The following is a 17,781-nucleotide window of genomic DNA, read 5'->3' as shown; positions in this document are numbered from 1 at the left end:
TTAATTTCAAAAGGCACTTACATACTTTTGCCTCCATCCAGTTATCCCTGCAGTGTGAGAAACTATGATTTCATAGCTGGGCACAAACTGGACCAGCTCTCAGCAAGGCAAGTTAGAAGAGATATGTTAACATTTTCCTTCCATGCTGCAGAAATGACCCATGGTGCAATATAAGATTAGTGTATAATGAAAATATCCTGTCCAAAAAGGAAGATAGCATGGGAAATTACTGCATACAATGGCCAAGGAGGAGGTAGAAATATAGATTTCTCATGACCTTTAAATTCGTACATTCAGTGTCTTGGATATTTTTGCTACATCCTCATTGCCCTATCTGGGAGGTGAAGCAAGGAGACAGGAGAACATATTTCCCAACACTTCTTACTCTGGTGCCTACAAAGCAGTTTTTCAAGCTGAGGTTTAGCCTCAGCCCAGAAGTATGAAAAAAACTGGCCCTGGGCCAGTCTGTACAGGGCCACTGTGCTTATTACAGGCAGAAATCAAACTATCAGACTTCATATACACTTCTTATTTCCAGGAAGTAAATAATAATTCCCATCAAGAAATTAAAAGTGTTCCTGATGTAAAAACTCCCTGTAGAACCACATCTGTCTATGCTTTAAATTTTCTCTATTCTAATAAAATCAGTGGCAAGTACCTGAAGTACCTGACAAAGTGTTTGGATCTTTTTTTTATTTTTATTTTTATTTTTATTTTTTTTAATAAGGGAAAGTGTGGCACTAGCGGGGATATTCACTTTAAAGTTAATTAGGGATTTTGAGTGTCCTTTTTATTCTTGAAAAGCTCCACTCACCAGCAACTTCCCACTGTTTTCCCCAAGGCCGCTCAGAAAACAACTTTACTGGTTTTCTTCCCGCTAGTTCTACAGTTTCTCACTGTGGACATAATTAATTTTCAATTCCTCTGATGCCAATAGGAATCAGTCTTTAGCCGAAAGATTTTTGAACCTGGCTGCAAATGAAGGAGTTGATCCTACCCAAGGTGATACAATTTCTCTTGTAGAAATTCCCCTTTGCTTTCAAATCTTGCTGTAAGACATAAGTCTGCAGTGATATACATCTACTTTTTTTCCAAAAAAATGGCTTGAGTTGTAATATGTGAGTAGGGGGGCAGATGAGAAAGCCAGAAAATTAGAGTCATTCTGCTCCCTAAGGATTTCTACAGCAGGACCCAGACCTCCTCCACGTAAGCACTTGCAACAGCACATCTCAGAGAAATTCAGCTGTTATTGCTATTGCTGTTAAGAAAGGAAGAAAACAAAAACAAACAAACAAAAAACCATCAATATGAGATTTGACATTCAGGAATTCAAAAAGAAGCAAATAATTTTTAATAGATGTAACACTGTGGAATCATACAATCATAGAACGATTTCTGTTGGAAGGGAGATGAAGGTCACCTAGTTCCAATCACCCTGCATTGGAGAGGGAGAATGCCCCAGTTTGCTCAGCACCCCATCTAAACTGGTCATGATCACCATTTATATAGAGTTCCCACAATTTCTCTGAACAACCCATTTCCATGCCTCACCACCTTGACTTATATCCAATGTAGGCCTATCTTCTCTCACTTTGAAATCATTACCCTTTGTCCCATGCCATAGTTGGGAATGGTTTCATTGGAGATTGAACAAACACACCATACTGGTTTCTTGTTTTTCTTTCCTGTTCCTGCAGAGAGAAGATGCATTTGTTTAATAAAGGACAAGGCTACGACATGCTGTAGTTACCTGAAAGGAAGAACTGGTTGGTAATGTACACTGGAGCTGTAAAAATATCTGTTGACCACATGTACCAGCTACTCTTTCACTGAAGTGTTCAATATTCTTTTGAAGATCAGTAATAAGACAGTTTCTGCACAGTCTCTGGTCAATCATCTTTTTCATATCTTGGCCTAAAATATAATGGATTACAGTTCTTACACATTGAAAATCTGATCCTTGTTCTCAGTAAGAGGGTTTGTTTTGGCCAGCACATGAGCCTTTACAAGTACTGAAAAATCACACTGTGACTATTAGTTTCACTGGGACATCAGGACTCCACACTTACTTCAGAGTGTGCAGATCTGGGATTGTTCTGCCATACCCAGCTGAGGGTGATGAATATTGTTTAAGTTTTAAGAGGACACTAAATTAATTTCTGCTTTGTTAGACCCTCTAAGCTGAGTGTTGTTTTTATAAGAAGTAGTCTGGGACATTCTTATGAACAACGTATTATACTGCAGAACAATCACACTATACGTCTATTCTATTTTATATTTGGACTGGATAATCTTTTAGGTCTTTTCCAATCTTGGTTATTCTATGGTGATTCTATTTCATGTGAGACTACTGGTAATAGTAGGAAGTGAACTACATCAAGTAACAACAAGAACTGAGATTAGAACAGCCGTATCCCATGTTCAGACTTACCTGAAAAACTCACTTACTCCAACAAAGAGCCTCAGAGATTTAATTAGAATTTCAAATAATTCAATTCTCTGTATACATCTCTGATTCCTACTGTCCTAAATGTCTACATTTTAAATGTAAGCTATGTAAGTTTTTCTCTTTTATCCTTATGCTGTATGCGGAGTCAAGCGTATCACTAGTGCTAACATAAATATGCATAATAATCAGACAGCGATGAAAATACTGACTGTTCTGTGTGATAGACAGACTCATCTTCATCTCATGTGGGAGCTGCTCTATTGCTTTTCTGCAGCTCATGGCATAAAAGGAAGCATTAAAAAGTTGCTTCATATTTCTAGATTGTAATTGTCTTCACTTCTTTGTGATCTTCAGAGTACCAAAGTTATTGTTTTGTTAAAGCTTTTTATTGTGGCGCTTCACCTAGCCCTTTTACATAGTATGCTCTTATTTCTCGTCATCTGGATATAATAGTTTCATTTTGCATCCATCATTTCAATCTTGGGTATTATTCTTAAGCAAATAGATTTCAAGAGAATACTTGGTGTCAGTGATTATTATACAAGAGATGATAACTACCTCAACTTTTAGCTTGCCTGATAGTTTCCATTAAATCAGATACCTGTCAATGTTTTTCAAGAGTTCTCATTGCCTTTTCTTCTTGATATTTGTCAAAGAGAAGTAGCTGAGATTAAACATCTTCTCTTTGCTAGACAAAATTCAACTTAATCCTGACTTCACTAGAAGACACTTCAGGAAAATTAAAAAAGGAAAAATAACCATAACTGTCACTCTTTCAAACCATATATATTTTGTACAGAACATTTCCACTTTAAGGATAATGTCTATCTGTTGCCAGCTGATGTAGTAATATGCTCTGTAGTCTAAATGTCAGAAATCTGTGATGCAACTTAAGGTAGTTATAGTTGTATCTCTGTTTTCTTCTATTTAAATTAAAAAAAAAAGAGAGAGAGAGAGAGAGAAATTCAAAACAAAACAAAAATGAAATCCCACCACTTGCATATACCCTCTAAGCAGAAACCTACATTGAAAGAGTAATATTTCTGATTGAAAATTCAAGCACTTGAAAGTCAGTAAAAAAACAAAAAAACATCAGCTTAGTTACCCTCTGGTCTGTGGTGTATCTGTACATGATCACATACTGTTTCTCCATGGCAAACCTCCACATTCAATAGAAGGGACTGACAAACAGTAGAGCAGAGTCACAGCATCTTGCTTGTTGAAGAGCTTGGTCTTAGAAACAGCATCCATACCTGGGGTGTCTCATCACTTTGTTATGTGGTTAAAATACAGTCTTAAAAACAAAACCAACATTTGTTCAAGAGCAAATGGCTGGTGACTTGTGCCACAGCACAAAATTGGAATTGCCCATTGCACACATGGAAGTTAGATAGCAAAGGATGGATGATACCTGTGACAAACCTCCTGCAGAAAAGGAATGGGAATGATGTTGCAGATGAGCATCCTGAAAGTAAGGTCAACAGAGATGAATAAAAATAAGTCTGCATGTGTGTTGCAGATGTTAGTGAAGCCCTGGGTTCCTGATCCCCTTGTTTGTTTGCTTTTAAAATAGCTATGAGTTTTGAAGTCCCTGATTTTTCAGCCCTGTGTCTCTGACTTTGCAGAATGAGGAAGGTGGTAGTAGTGAAGATCTGCATAATGGTATGGAATTCTGTCACTGCACTTCAGATTAGCTAAAAAAGCCCAAGTATGAAAATGAAACAGCTTTAAGATGGACAGATTCCTGCTCCCTGTATCACCTTAAGTAAATACTGAACAGCCTTATCCCTTAGCAGATGAATATCAGCAGAAGAAATCTGCAGGCAGGGAGTGATGTAGAAATATTTGCTGTGAATTTGAATATTTTGAGAGACCATTACTTCCATGTGTTGAAAGGAAATTAAAAGAGAACATTAAGAACTGAATTTCTCAGTTAGAAAAAAAAAATACATTTTTGGTTAAGGTTATGAATAGAGCCATTTTAGTACACACTATATTTCTAAACATGACAACAGAGGAGAAATGAACAAAGAGTACAAGAAATGTGATTACAAAGTATTGCTTCCTATCCGTGAACCCTAAAATTTGGTTTAATGGTTGTTAATCTGTGTCCAGACCACTACCTTTAACAAGATGAAGTAAAGAAAACTATTGCTGGCCAAGACAAAGTGAAAAGGCAGCCTAGAATATTTTCTCCAATGGTTTTATTATTTATTTAATATTATTTAGTTACACTAATTCAAAAGTTTGGAATTCTGATAGATCCCGTTTTTTTTACCTAGAAATATCGTTCCATGAGTTTATAACACTATCTGTAAGAAACTGCTCTTAACAACAAACTGAAATTTGTTAGCATTATTCATTTCATTTTCATAATAAGGTCATTTAGAACTATATTTGGTGACATGTAGTCTCCACTTTGCCTTAAACATGAGCTGTCTCAGAATAAATAAATCAATGACATTCTGAGAAATAACTTTGCAGTACAAATACATGCTTATATATTTTCCATCAACCTCAAGGCAGGCAGGTAACAATACTTCTATGCTATATCTTATCTCTCTTAAGTATCTGCCATTGACAGTTTCTGAATCTAATGAGTCAGACATAGTGAAGAAGCTACCTTTCAAAGCAGAACAACCTGATCAAATGTTCTGTTTTTGCAGATACAGCCACTACATACTCTATACCCTAAGTGCACATTCCCATGAGCTGCATATCACTCTCTGTGATAAACTATTTTTTAACTATTAAAATTACCCTATACATACATAAAATAAAGCCTCTATGTTTATCCTACTAGAATTCCTTAGTAATGCCTGGCTCCTAGAGTCTAAACTCCAGAAGCCTTCAACATGACCCTACTCGAAACAAACTCATTTGTCTATCAGAGTCCTTTTAGGTGCAATGCATCAGCACCTCTTACTGTGCACATAAAGTCACGCTGGTATATACATGAAGTAGCAAGGCTGATTCAGAAATTAACAGCTTCTGAGCACATGCAACAATTCAGTTTTAGATCAAAGCATAGTCACTATGAATGCAAATACAGTGGGCTATTGAACTCCAGCATACAGTCACTCAGATTTTCTACCTTTCTGTCTTTGTAAGGAATAAGAGAATTTATACTCAAATCTATTTTGTCCAAGTTGATATCTGAAATAGCTACTAGTAATGTCAAAAGAAAGGGCAAAACTTTCCAAAATAATGAATTAAATGGAACCACACTCCTGCCACAGTAATAGTTTTACTTAAAAATACATGCAGTTCCTACTTTGTTCAAAGTGCTACTGGCGGGCAAAGACAGGGCCCACATTAACTCTACATCTACAGCTGATCTGTGATCTGTGCTCAGTGCTTCTGGCTTTGAAATCACTACCTTCCCAGTGCTGCTACACTGCAGAACAGTCACTCTTTGCACTGACCTTAGCTAAGATGAGAAAATGGACTTCTTAAATTGTCATCTTCAGTCATAGGCTTCACCCTGTCTGCTACATCTCTATGGCTGACTGCACTGTGAGCAGTAACAAACAACATAAATCTCCTATTTCAGAGTCACTGGTGTGGAAAAATATATATATGTATGTATTTGTATATATATATGTGTGTATATATATATATATATAATTTATCTATTATTATTTTATATATATATATTATTTAAAAGCAGATATGCAAACATTTCTCTTCTGAATATAATGTCAAAGCTGAGGCCACTGCTACCTCAGCTTGTCAATCCTTTCATTCTGTTCCATGTGTGCATTTCTTGGGCAGTTCTTTCCACAGTTTGATTGAGGAAAGCTGATTGATACTTTGCTCACCCATTACTTTTCATGAATCCCTTGGACATGATGATGATGTTATCTGTAAACTAAGCTCACCTCAGCACAGAGTTTTCAGGTGGCAATATCTGTCTCCTCTTGCTTGCTAGACTGGATCGAGTAGTTAAGCATCTCTCACTCCAGAAGAAAGTTCTTCAATCGAATCCAAAAATAATCTACTAAACTGAGTTATGATTGAGTTTTCATAACACAATGAAAAGAGAAATCTTAGCAAAAATAAGAAGAGCAATAGAATTTGAGCTGGGGTTTCTGTCTAATTCAAAGCAAAATTTCTATTTCTCAAGACAAGTTCTGGGGATTTAGGTTGTCCAGCTGACAAAGTGAACTGAAGCACTGCAGCAATTCCTATGTTCTTTATGATTTATACTACAAATTGCATAACTTATGCTTTACTAGATATCAAACATCAGTTCACACAGACAGCCCTTAGCTGAGGAAACTGGCATCCGCTTGTCCAATTCCACAAGTAAGAGAAAGTATAAATAAAGCATAAATGATTAATTTAACTTTCCCTCCCTGCCTCCCGTTAACAGCTCAAGGACCCACAGCACACTGTGCTCCTGTGATGTACCAGTGCGGTAGAGCCTTCAAGACTGTGGCTAACCCCTTTCCAAGTACAAACACCTGTAAAAACAAAATTAGGCCTGCCAATATGTCTAAGAAGAAATGCTTTCCAGTAGGTTATAGATATAATATTCACCCCATTCAGGGGAATCCAAACAAAACACAAATGTCTTATTGGGGCACGAGGATATTAAGAATAATAGACAGATTATATGATAGTTTATTGAAGGCAAAGGAAGAGACATTAGTCATAGTTTTGCTATAAAATGAGACTTAATCAAAGAGGAAAGGGTTATAGGTCATGTGTTCTATTTGTGCTATTATTATTTTTAAATCATTGAGACTTCCATGAGTGGCAAAAGAAATGATCCTGAACAGTGCAAAACAAGCCAGACCTCACTGGAGCACTTCAAGATGAGCCAAGAGAATCCACTGCACGAGCCCTGCTGGCTGTATGCTAATCTCTTTTTATGCCTTTTTAACAAGAGATGATTGGGATCTGGGATCACCTATGTCAGAGAAGGTTGTCTTAACAAATTACCAAGCTGGCTGGAAATCTTAAAAGAATGCCACTTACCACAGAAGCAACACTGTTTTTACACACTGCTTCTTTTCTTTCTATTATCCATTTTTCAATCAAACAAGAACTCTTGTACGTTTGTACGATTTTGCTCCCAAGTTCTTTTGCAAATTAACTTTCAGATATCTACTTTGGTAGTTACTGCTGAGAAAACAGGGAGAGAAGCTCAAGCCATTATGTAACACTAAACATATGCCATTTACTGCTAGAAAATATGGACAACACAGTTTTAAAGAAAAGCAACCTTAACTGCATGTATATATTCTGCCTGCAAAACTACTGGGTTGTGCCCTTAGGCCTTAGAAGTGTAGTTCAGGATAAAATGTTTAATGCTTGAAATGTTGCAACATGTTTTTTTCATAGGTGAGAAGCTTCTTCCCACAATTTAACTATTAGAATTACAATTTAACTTTGAGCCAATACATGAGTTTATACAAGAAAATTGACATTTTAGAGGATTCATATGAATTTATATATACTACTATTGAAAACTGACTACATTTGTTGAATGGCTTTAACTCTTAGGTCTGAAGGGAAAGCAAAGGAAAAAAAAAACATTTGTTTCTTTTGGCACTATTGGTGGAAGTTTAAAAATAAGAGTGGCACACTTGATGAACGTCATCTTTCACATTAAAACTAATTTTCATAGGAGATAGCTCTGTTTATTTCTAAGAAAAAAATAAGTACATAGCAAAAAAAAATATATATATATATACATATATATATCTTCAAATGAATTTACTTTCAGCCCTTGCTGATGTACCTTTTCCCCATTTACATTTAAAAAATGACTGCAGAGCTGCAATTTTATGTTGTGTTTTGGTTCCACGATTTCCACTTTGAAACAAGGGTGTCTCTTGCCCTATGCAGTCTATATTATTTTTCCCCTTCTATTTGTATGAGTAACTCTAAACTGCTATCCAGTGTATTATAATTTGGTATCAGTGTTTTCATCTATCCAGACTCTCCCTGCTTCTTTTGCTTTACCTACTAGTTGATTATTTCACTATGAAAACTAAGGATATTGATTTTATCAGCATTAGTGCATTCATTTAAAATCAGCTCTCTTTGTTTCTCTGATTTTCTTTATATTTTAGAACAAGGGTGTTAAAGTTTCTTGATCGTATGTATCACAGACTAAAATCACCATATGCTCGACTTCACAGGATACAGATCACCTATCCTTTGCAACAGAGGGGCAAAGGGGCTTCTAGACCACTTCACAGGAAGGAGATCCTCCAATCCCTAATCTGATCTGGAGGTAAACCTCTAGTTGGTGTGCAGGTTAGCATTTCAGAACTCCATTTCTTGCTTTGCACTATCTAGGTTAAGGTCCCATGCAAGCCATGCTAATGTTTGGTTGGATGCCTACAAAAATGTAAAGCCAGTATGCTAAGTCAGTGTCTTAATCTATAAGTCGTAAACTCTGTGGTGTGCTTTGCCTTTGGCGTCTCTCTAGAGTGCTGATGCTTTATTAAGCTCCTGAGATACATGTTTATTCATGAGCCTACATGAAACCTTCAACCTCTCTGACATGTCATTGACAAAGGCATCTCACACAACTCACTACAAGACAAAGCATTACTGTGGATTTCCTCTTTTGCCTTGCATTGCAGCAGGGCTCACCTAATGAGATTTTTAATAGTTCAAAATCCTGTCATGTTTGAAAGGATTTGGGTAACATTTGTCCCTGCTCTAAAGGTCTTCCATAATAGTCATGCTTAAAATGATAAGAATTATACATCTAAAATACCTTCTCCTTGAGAACTTGCTGTTAAATGCAGTATCAAAAAGTAATATGGGTATTTTTTTTCTACTAGGAGGTAAAGATATTTAAAATACTCCTGCAGCTTTGTTAAGCACAAGCAAAAGTACCAGCAGCCAACATCAAGTGTGAGGTTTGCACCTGCATGGCTACTGTCCCCTTCCATCTCCCTTCCACCCATTCAGATTGTTATTGCACTGCTCACATTTTACAAACTCTTTACTTCACCATAACTTCAGCAATTTTAATAAGTAATTCCCCAACATGATACTTTAACTTGCCTTTTACACCAATAGGGATGCTGGCAAGGCAATGAGAAAGCATCTGAAAGGTACATATTTCCCCAAGCTACACATTATAAGAAAGAGCTAGGAACCACTCAGCATATGAGCAAGGAGAAGATCATTTGGAAACATCCAGAAGTTTCCTTTGCTTTGTCACCATGTCTGGCATTTGAAGATGTAACACACCTCTGAGTGCATTTGTCTCTATACTGCAGGGACCAGATAAAGTGCTTCCTGTCAGAGTCCAGTATCAATAGCACTCCGAGGGGTCTCAGTGACCCTTATAGCCTGTGCTCAAGTGGACAAGCAGCCAGATGGTCACACATTTCTACATTCTTTCACTTTGTTTTTCCAGCACTACTTATACATCCTATCATCTTTTGTCTTGCAGATCTAAAAGGGAACGGAGACCTGGAAGAACTTTTAAGAGAACCTACTGTCTGTGGCAGGAATCAACACAGAGAATCTGTTAATAAATAAATAAATAAATAAATAGTATATCTGTTATTAAAGGGGAGAGAAATCCAAGAAGGGTTCATTAGTATCTGGATTCTTGACCACTGCAAACAATGAACAAACTACATAAGTTCAACAGCACTACCTTTACAGGGATAGAAACGTTCTCATTTCTGAGATTAGTAACCCTGATAGTCATTTTAAAGTGGGCAATTATGTATATAATTGCACCAGTTTGAAAAATCGGGGCCATATTCTTGAGATGTTTCAGTATTCTCGGACTTTCTTGAGCAGGTTTCAGAGGAAGATACATTGTGAACACTTTTAATGACTACAGGGATACAGATTCAGATCTGAAAAGGAAAGAAAAATAAAGAGGGGGATTAAAAATAAAATTAAAAAAAATAAATAAAAATAAAAGTGAGAAAGAATAAGAAAAGAAAACAAACAAAAAGCACTAGGATTCCCAGTACAACCAGCATAGGCTGGCAAGTAATAGAATTAGTACCACTGTCTACGAGCTGAGTATTTGCTTTGATGAGGGCAGGATACCATGATAAGCCCCTCAAAAAATACAGGTTTTCCAGTGCTGATGTGGGGAGCAGACCAAGCCTGCATCAGTGCTTGTTAAAATGACGAGCAGTTAATCTCATAACCTCAGCCACATCGTAGTGCTGTCCAGAAATATGGAAAAGTGCATGCAGCTCTAAGCACAAGTTCTAGCTACATTAAAGAAGACAGATTTATAGGGTCTCATATTTGAGCATGAGGAATAGACAAAAATAACAGTCTTGGAGACTGAAACCAGCCAATGGTCAATGAAACAAGTGTATAGCAGCATTTAACAGAAGGTAGCTTTTAATTACAGTGGCTAAGAGAAAGTATATAAAAGTGTCAGCATGCATCACTAAGTCACAAAATCATATGGTTATCTGCCCTCTCACATGACAGACTGCACATACATTCTATGTTTATGTCCTGACTTAAAACCCTGGATCAAAATCTGCTGAAACTTCAGTAAAGCCACCAGAGAACTTTGCAGAGGCCTCACCTGGCTTAGCTCTGAAATTGGCTAAACCAACTCCCAACAGGATCTGGAACCAGATTTTGAGGCTTGGACCTGTCTCACTGAGAACTGCAGATATATAAGTAGTATTTCATCATGCTTAATTTTCAGTTTTGAAAGCAATGCAACTCACATATCTTCCCAGAGAGGATTCCCTTTAATGAGTTATTGTCTCTTGAGCAGACGTATTATTTCCAGTGCCAAGGTCTACAACAATGAGGAGGAGTGCAGTCTAACTTGCTAATTCTCATCTAACTCACACTTCTTAAGGAGACAAAGGCCTGAAAAATATTTTCCAAACTATGATTGATAAAAAGTATTTGAGATTTCTCCTTTCATCACATCATGTTGCATATGCTCAGCCTTCACTCAGTTCTGCTGAATATATTTTATTAGCTGGAGGTATGCCTGCATATCGATTATGGAGATACTCTTTCCTGAAACTTTGTCATAGTGCATTTGCCAAATACTGTAGATTCATTAAAAAGCTGAACTTGTCCAAACTTGGTAAGTTTGAGACATTTTGCTCCTTTTTTCATCATCATCTTTAGATTCCTTTAATTTCATTCCTCCTCCTCTGTTCTCCTTTAGTCTGTTCCATGCTCTTACCCTCCCCATCAAAACAGGTACATTGCAAACATTTATCTGTGTATTTGCTAACAGGAACGTTCTTCTACTCTCTCCAGCTATTTCTGATGCCCCCAGGAATAAAAAGTCTCAGAAATGATCACCACTCTGCATAAAATCCTGAAGTCAATACAAATAAAATGGATAAAATTCACCATTCTGAATACTATACAGGACTTGTGATATGGGAGTTGTCTAAATGAAATGGAGGACTGGAGGGAAGTATGAATTGCACAAGGAACCTTCCTACATTGACACAGCCCTTCCTTGACCTGGCTGTCTGGTATTTGTAAATGTTTTCAATCAACTCTCTACACCCATATTACCTCGCTTCAATTTTGTTCTGAGCAGCCGTACATCTGTGCACCACAGCATGCTGAAGTCTGAATATCTCTAATTAGGAACTTAACACTTCTAATATGTTCCACATGGGATCATCGCAAATAGATTTTACTGCCACCACAGCTCCTTGAGGCTGAGATGGTTTCACTGCCAGACCCATGCTTTCACAATGTCTATCTTGATTTTCATCATCCTCTTTCTCATCTATGTTTTCCTATCACATTATGGGTATTTCTGTTTATAAATGTTCCGGAATGTTGTAGTACATCCTCAATTGCTTGGCCAGAATTAAAAGTAAATAAATAAATGCCTAGAATTAAAACTATCCCATGTCCCCCAGAAGGTCTGCAGAGGGGTCCTCATGGCCTCTTTCCCGCAGTGGGTGACAGAAAGCAAGAAATCAAGAGAGCAAGACTAGCTGCACACCGGTGCGAAGAGCTGTCTGCACGTCTCGAACCGAGAGTGACCCTGGCTCTTCCTTGCGTGTGACAGTAGGCTTCGGTAACGTTGCCCTCATATGGCCACTAGAGGGAAATATTGCTCTGCTAACAGCGTTGTTCTGACGTGACCATGGCGTTTTTATCAGAATTTTCATTTTACTTTCGGAGGGGGAAATATATACATATACATATATATATGTATATGAAACATAAACTGCATGTTCTTCTACTCAATTATTTGGTTTGTGCTACGTACCAGATAAAAGTTCAGAATTAAAAATTAGATTAATGTTTTCATAAAATAGAGATATATATTTAACCTGGTACATTTGAGAGTGGAACAAAGTTTACTTTCTATAGTCCAAGAATCAATCTTTTTCCTCTAGATAATGACTAAAATCCGTTTTCAGTCCAATCTGAGGAAGATTTACAAGAGGAATACAGGTTCACGTATCAGTCTCATCTGAGTACAAAGTCTGGAACCAACGAAATACTTCTCTTTCCTGTGTTCCCAGGTAAAAATGCCATGGGTCAACACTGAGCAAGACTTTCATTAATTAAGTTACAAGTTTTTTGATTAAGTGCTGCATTCTCTGTCTCTAAGTCATTAAGTAACTCATTGAATCATACCACAACAATAAATCATATCATGATGTTCCTGTGTATACAGTCATTAAGCACTTTGGAGTGCATGACTTCCTGATATGATGTGTCTACATTTTAAAATAAACACATGCCTATATTCTTCTTTTGCTTGTGTACTGCAAGCACCTCCTGCCTGAGTGCCCAAAGTAGTGAGATGGATTGGCTAAGCTCTAACAAAAAGTACGGTCAGCATTAAAGTGTCCAGAGAACAGCAGTAACATCAGGCATCCCAGAAACAAGATGAAGATGTTAACAATAGAGTGCCTTTGCATGAAGCACGAAATGCAGTAAGGATCCCAGAAACAAGATGAAGACATTAATAAAAGAGTGCCTTCGCACAAAACATGAAATACAATAAGGATATTGTACACCAGTGTCTGTATAAATATTTTTATACTAAAGGCTAGTACTAAAGAAAATTAGTTACTAGCATTTAGGATCTAAACAAACAAACAAACAAACAAACAAAAAGAATTGAAAATTATTCAAGATGTTTCAAAAGAGAAGCTTTTAAGAACTACATATTAAAAAAAATAACAAGCACGTTCACAAGAAGCATTAAAAAATCACTTTATTCGTGACATACATAACAAATAGCATAATCCAAAAGTCAGTAATTTACAAGTGCTTAAATTGTTGTTGTTGTTGTTGTTGTTTTTAATATGTTGAACATGTCGTGTTTTTCCTTTTTTACCTTAAAGTAAGATCTATGTCTTTATTATTTTCTGTTCTGCCCACCCCTGTGAAGTATCCATTCATTTTCTGATTGCACTCAGACAACGCTCCCAAGCCATCCTGCCACAAACTATTTCAGAGCTTGCCTAATGCTACAATAAAGCCTTCCTAGGTTATGTTATGCCAACTTTCTGCCAGGTATAATGAGAAGTCTGGATGCAACATCCAAAGCTTATGAAAGCCCAGTTTTTATTTGTTGCAGTATTTTGTGCCAGATTCCTCCACAACGAAACTGAATAAAATCTATGAAAGGTAATGTTTACCAACACTGAGTAAATATCATTATAACGGACAGTGAGTGTTGATCACTCAGTAACAACTAATGTTAGATGATGGAAGTTAATTATTGGGAGTAGTGAAAGAAAGTGGAGGAGCTTTCTTAAGTTTGTTTTACATGGTGAATAGCTCTTATTTACTATTGGTTGAATATGCGCATAAAATAAGACAACCAGCTGAAATTTCCATGGTTTCTTAGCTCAAAAATATTACCTCTGTTCCCTGTGAGAAATGCTTCAGGTTTAAGAATATACAGGATCGGCCAATCTTCTGGGTGAGATGGAGTGAAAAGTGTAAATGTTAGGCCTGGAATTCACCCCATCGATCAAAACTGCCTTCGGGATGGTGCCTCTCTCACCCTGTGCAAGCCCCCTGCATCAGGCTGCCGGGGCCAGGGGACACTCAGACCACACCAGCCCTTGTAAAAAGGCAAAATAAATCTCTTCTGCAGCATATTTGAGAAGTGTCAATACCTTGATTTCCATTGGCTTATTATTCACATTGCAGGTTGTTTCTGGAGAAAATCATACTGAAATAAGTGGCTCCATCACAGTGGGGGGGGTTGGTCTTTCATTTCCTGAGTTTCGATCTTAAATGCTTTTAGGCACTTACATACCCTGGAGACGCTTTTTACGCTGTTCTGATGGGCACCGTACAAACACTAAAGTCTACAGATTAAAAAGCAGCACTCCCAATGTGTGTTATTTAAACAGCTCTACCGATAACGACTTCAATTTGTCCCACAATGAAACTGTATTGTTCCTGACTTTTTTCTTATCAGTGCTATTAGTATTTGAATGGATCTGATGTGTTAACTTCTCAGTTAAGAAAAAGGCAACATTTTAAGTTCAATTTAAGTGAAGTCTGTTCTGATCTGAAGCTTAGATTAATTCATACGGGTACCATGACACAACAAGCACTAACAGGGAAGCCAATGTCTTCAAAAGTGTTCAAACATTCAGCCGGATTGCTCATTCCTACATATAATTCAGACCATTGCTTCAAAATATTTGTGTTAACACTCCAATTCAAAAGGACCTTTCTATGGTAGGCTGACCCATGCAGTCAATCAAAACACTTACAGGTTCATCACCATTACATTCATATATGCATAAGTAGATGGGGCTGTTTTGTTTTTTTTTTTTAATTATTGGCACAAACTAAGTTACTAAATAAGAATTATTTGTAAAATGAACTTACTTCATTTAAGTAAGAATATACAAACCAAAAATGAAAGTGAGTAGATACTAATTTAACAAAGCATGAGGAAAGTTTTCTGCGTTTACAAGAACAGGTTTTAAAAATGTTTTCTTTCTTAAAATCTATGATATTTTATATAACAAAAATGCACCATGGACAGTATCAAATTATGCTACCTCATTTCCTATCTGAAATAAAAATAAAAATAAAAATAAAAATAAAAATAAAAATAAAAATAAAAATAAAAATAAAAATAAAAATAAAAATAAAAATAAAAATAAAAATCAATTTAATTTTGATCCACTCACCCTGTTTCCTGTAAGACAGCCATTATGATCTAAATATCTGTCAGGCATTGGGAAATAACCTAAAACGTAATATTGCAGAAGGGAATATTTGATCACATTTTCAGTGGGCTATTCACATTAACAAAAAAACCCACATTTTTCACTCTAGCTATACAGTGAACTACTCCCAGCTCTTTTCCCAGGACATTGCAAAGCAGACATCATCTAGAAACTGCTCTCAGACTGACAGCTTTCTTCCGTATATGGGTAACATTTTAATTTTCCCTAAACCATATTTGAAGTTTGTTATAAAATGTGTAGGGATCAAAATCATTCTTCTGAGCCAAAACGTTAAAATCCAAGTGTTTTAAAACATAAGATGACCGAATGCCAGGCAGATTACGCACCTTAAGTTCCTTGCAGATGTACTCCACAGGCAAAATTTAAACTCTGTTTGGGTATGACTGAGAGGTCAGAAGGAAATCTTTTGCCTGGAAGGAGAAACATACAGAGTACACCTACATTCTATATATCCATTCATAAGCTCTGTGTCTGGATATGAAGAAATAGGAATATATAAATCAATTATAGAGTCTAGTGGAAAAGAAAAAAAAAAAAGGAAAAAAAGGAAAAAAGAAAAAAAGAAAAAAAGCACTGCCTAAAGTTCACAAACCAAGAAGAAAACCTAACATCTCATGTTATTTCCATCTTTTCAGTGAAAACCACTGTAGTGTAAATTACCTATGTACTAAAGCATAGCTCATGTAGGAGTAGGTGTAGCTCACAACTTCAGCAACTGCACAAGTAACTAGCAAAATGACCTTCGTTTCAGAAGCTCACAATAGTATTAATTCACTTCAAGTAAGAGAGCTCACATTCAAGTTAAACCTGTCTTCATGGCAGATGAATCCAGCCATGTTGTAGTCATGATTTTCCAGGTGGGAACATCACGCTTGATCCAAAATGAATTATAATGTTCTATGATGGCTAGACTTAATTCAAAATAGGCATTTGTCAAACACATTTTTTAGACATTTCCTACATGAGTGAAAAGTAGCCTTGGGAAGACTTTTCTTAAACGTACTGAACTGCTGACTCTGATGAGTTAAAAGGTACACCCATTAAGGAAGATGAGGCATAATATGACCCTAGTGCTTCAGGAAAAGAGCCATCATGCTTCCATAGCCTGTAAAAATGACTAGAAGAAAAAAGTTCACCAAAGATTACTGAATAAATAAATAAATAAATAAAAGAAATTGTGATCAACAGACTTCCTGATCCTTGGATGAAAGGCTGTTACAAACTCATCTTGGTAATGTTGAAAGTGATGCCAGCTTTGTTCAATTGAAAATTTTCAACTTTCTTCATTTCACCAATACAGAAAGGATGAATTTCCATCTAATTTCAGTCCATACACAGTAGCAAAAAAAAAAAAAGTTCTAGTTAAGATCACAGAGATGACTGCTGTGCCCTAAGTACTACAGATGTATAAGAGTTTGGATCCTGTCAGTGATTCTCATGTTCATAACAGAAACTTTCAGATATTTAAAAGGTGCTTCTCAAAGCTACTTTTTGATCAGTGTTAGTAAACTACAGTGAATTTTGTTTTATCAGTTACATGTCCAACATTTTATAAATATCAAATGAGTTTCACCAGAAGCCTGAGAGGTAAAGCTTTGAGACGAGTAATTTCTCAAATGATAAATAAAAATTTAAGAACCTGCAGTACTGATTTGTACCTACTGTATCAGGAATGGTGTGGTGAGCAGGAATAGGGAAGTAATCCTGCCCCTGTACTCAGCAATGGTGAGGCCTCACCTTGAGTAGGGCATCTCAATACAGAAAGGACACTAAGGTGCTGGAACAGGTCCAAAGGAGGGCAACAAGAAGAGCTTGGAGAGTATGCCCTATGAGGAGTGACTGAAGGAACTGGGGCTGTTTAGGCTGGGGAAATGAAGCCTGAGTGGAGGTGAAAAAGAAATTCACACACTTGTCCTGGTTTTGAACAACTGATGGTCAGCCCAATATCTATCTGAAAATTCAAATTCCTCACAGATGGTAGCTATAGATGCTGTGGTCAGCCAACTCTGTATAGTAAAATCATCTTGCACTGTAAAACATCAGGAAAAATGTCTGATACGTCTAATATGGGCTGTTCAGTACATTCAGTAAATCCGTTGTATCCAGGCTTTGTATTAACTGTACATTCATTGTGAGCGTATA

The 17,781-nt window shown here is 36.7% G+C and overlaps 1 long non-coding RNA gene across 1 annotated transcript in view; it reads right to left on the bottom strand.

The window, feature by feature from the left end:
- Positions 1 to 689: 689 nt before the first annotated feature.
- LOC146761145 (uncharacterized) overlaps positions 690 to 17,781 on the bottom strand; it is a 35,895-nt gene continuing 18,803 nt past the window's right edge. The window contains exons 6-7 of the long non-coding RNA XR_014945517.1: positions 1,606 to 1,691; positions 690 to 1,258 (exon numbers count right to left, since the gene is read on the bottom strand). This is a non-coding gene — a long non-coding RNA (uncharacterized LOC146761145). The remainder of the gene's footprint in view (positions 1,259 to 1,605; positions 1,692 to 17,781) is intronic.

Source organism: Coturnix japonica, chromosome 4, assembly GCF_054131305.1.
Source record: "Coturnix japonica strain WE chromosome 4, WE-NBRP24, whole genome shotgun sequence".
NCBI classification, from domain to species: domain Eukaryota; kingdom Metazoa; phylum Chordata; class Aves; order Galliformes; family Phasianidae; genus Coturnix; species Coturnix japonica.
This window is presented reverse-complemented; position numbering and strand designations above follow the sequence as displayed.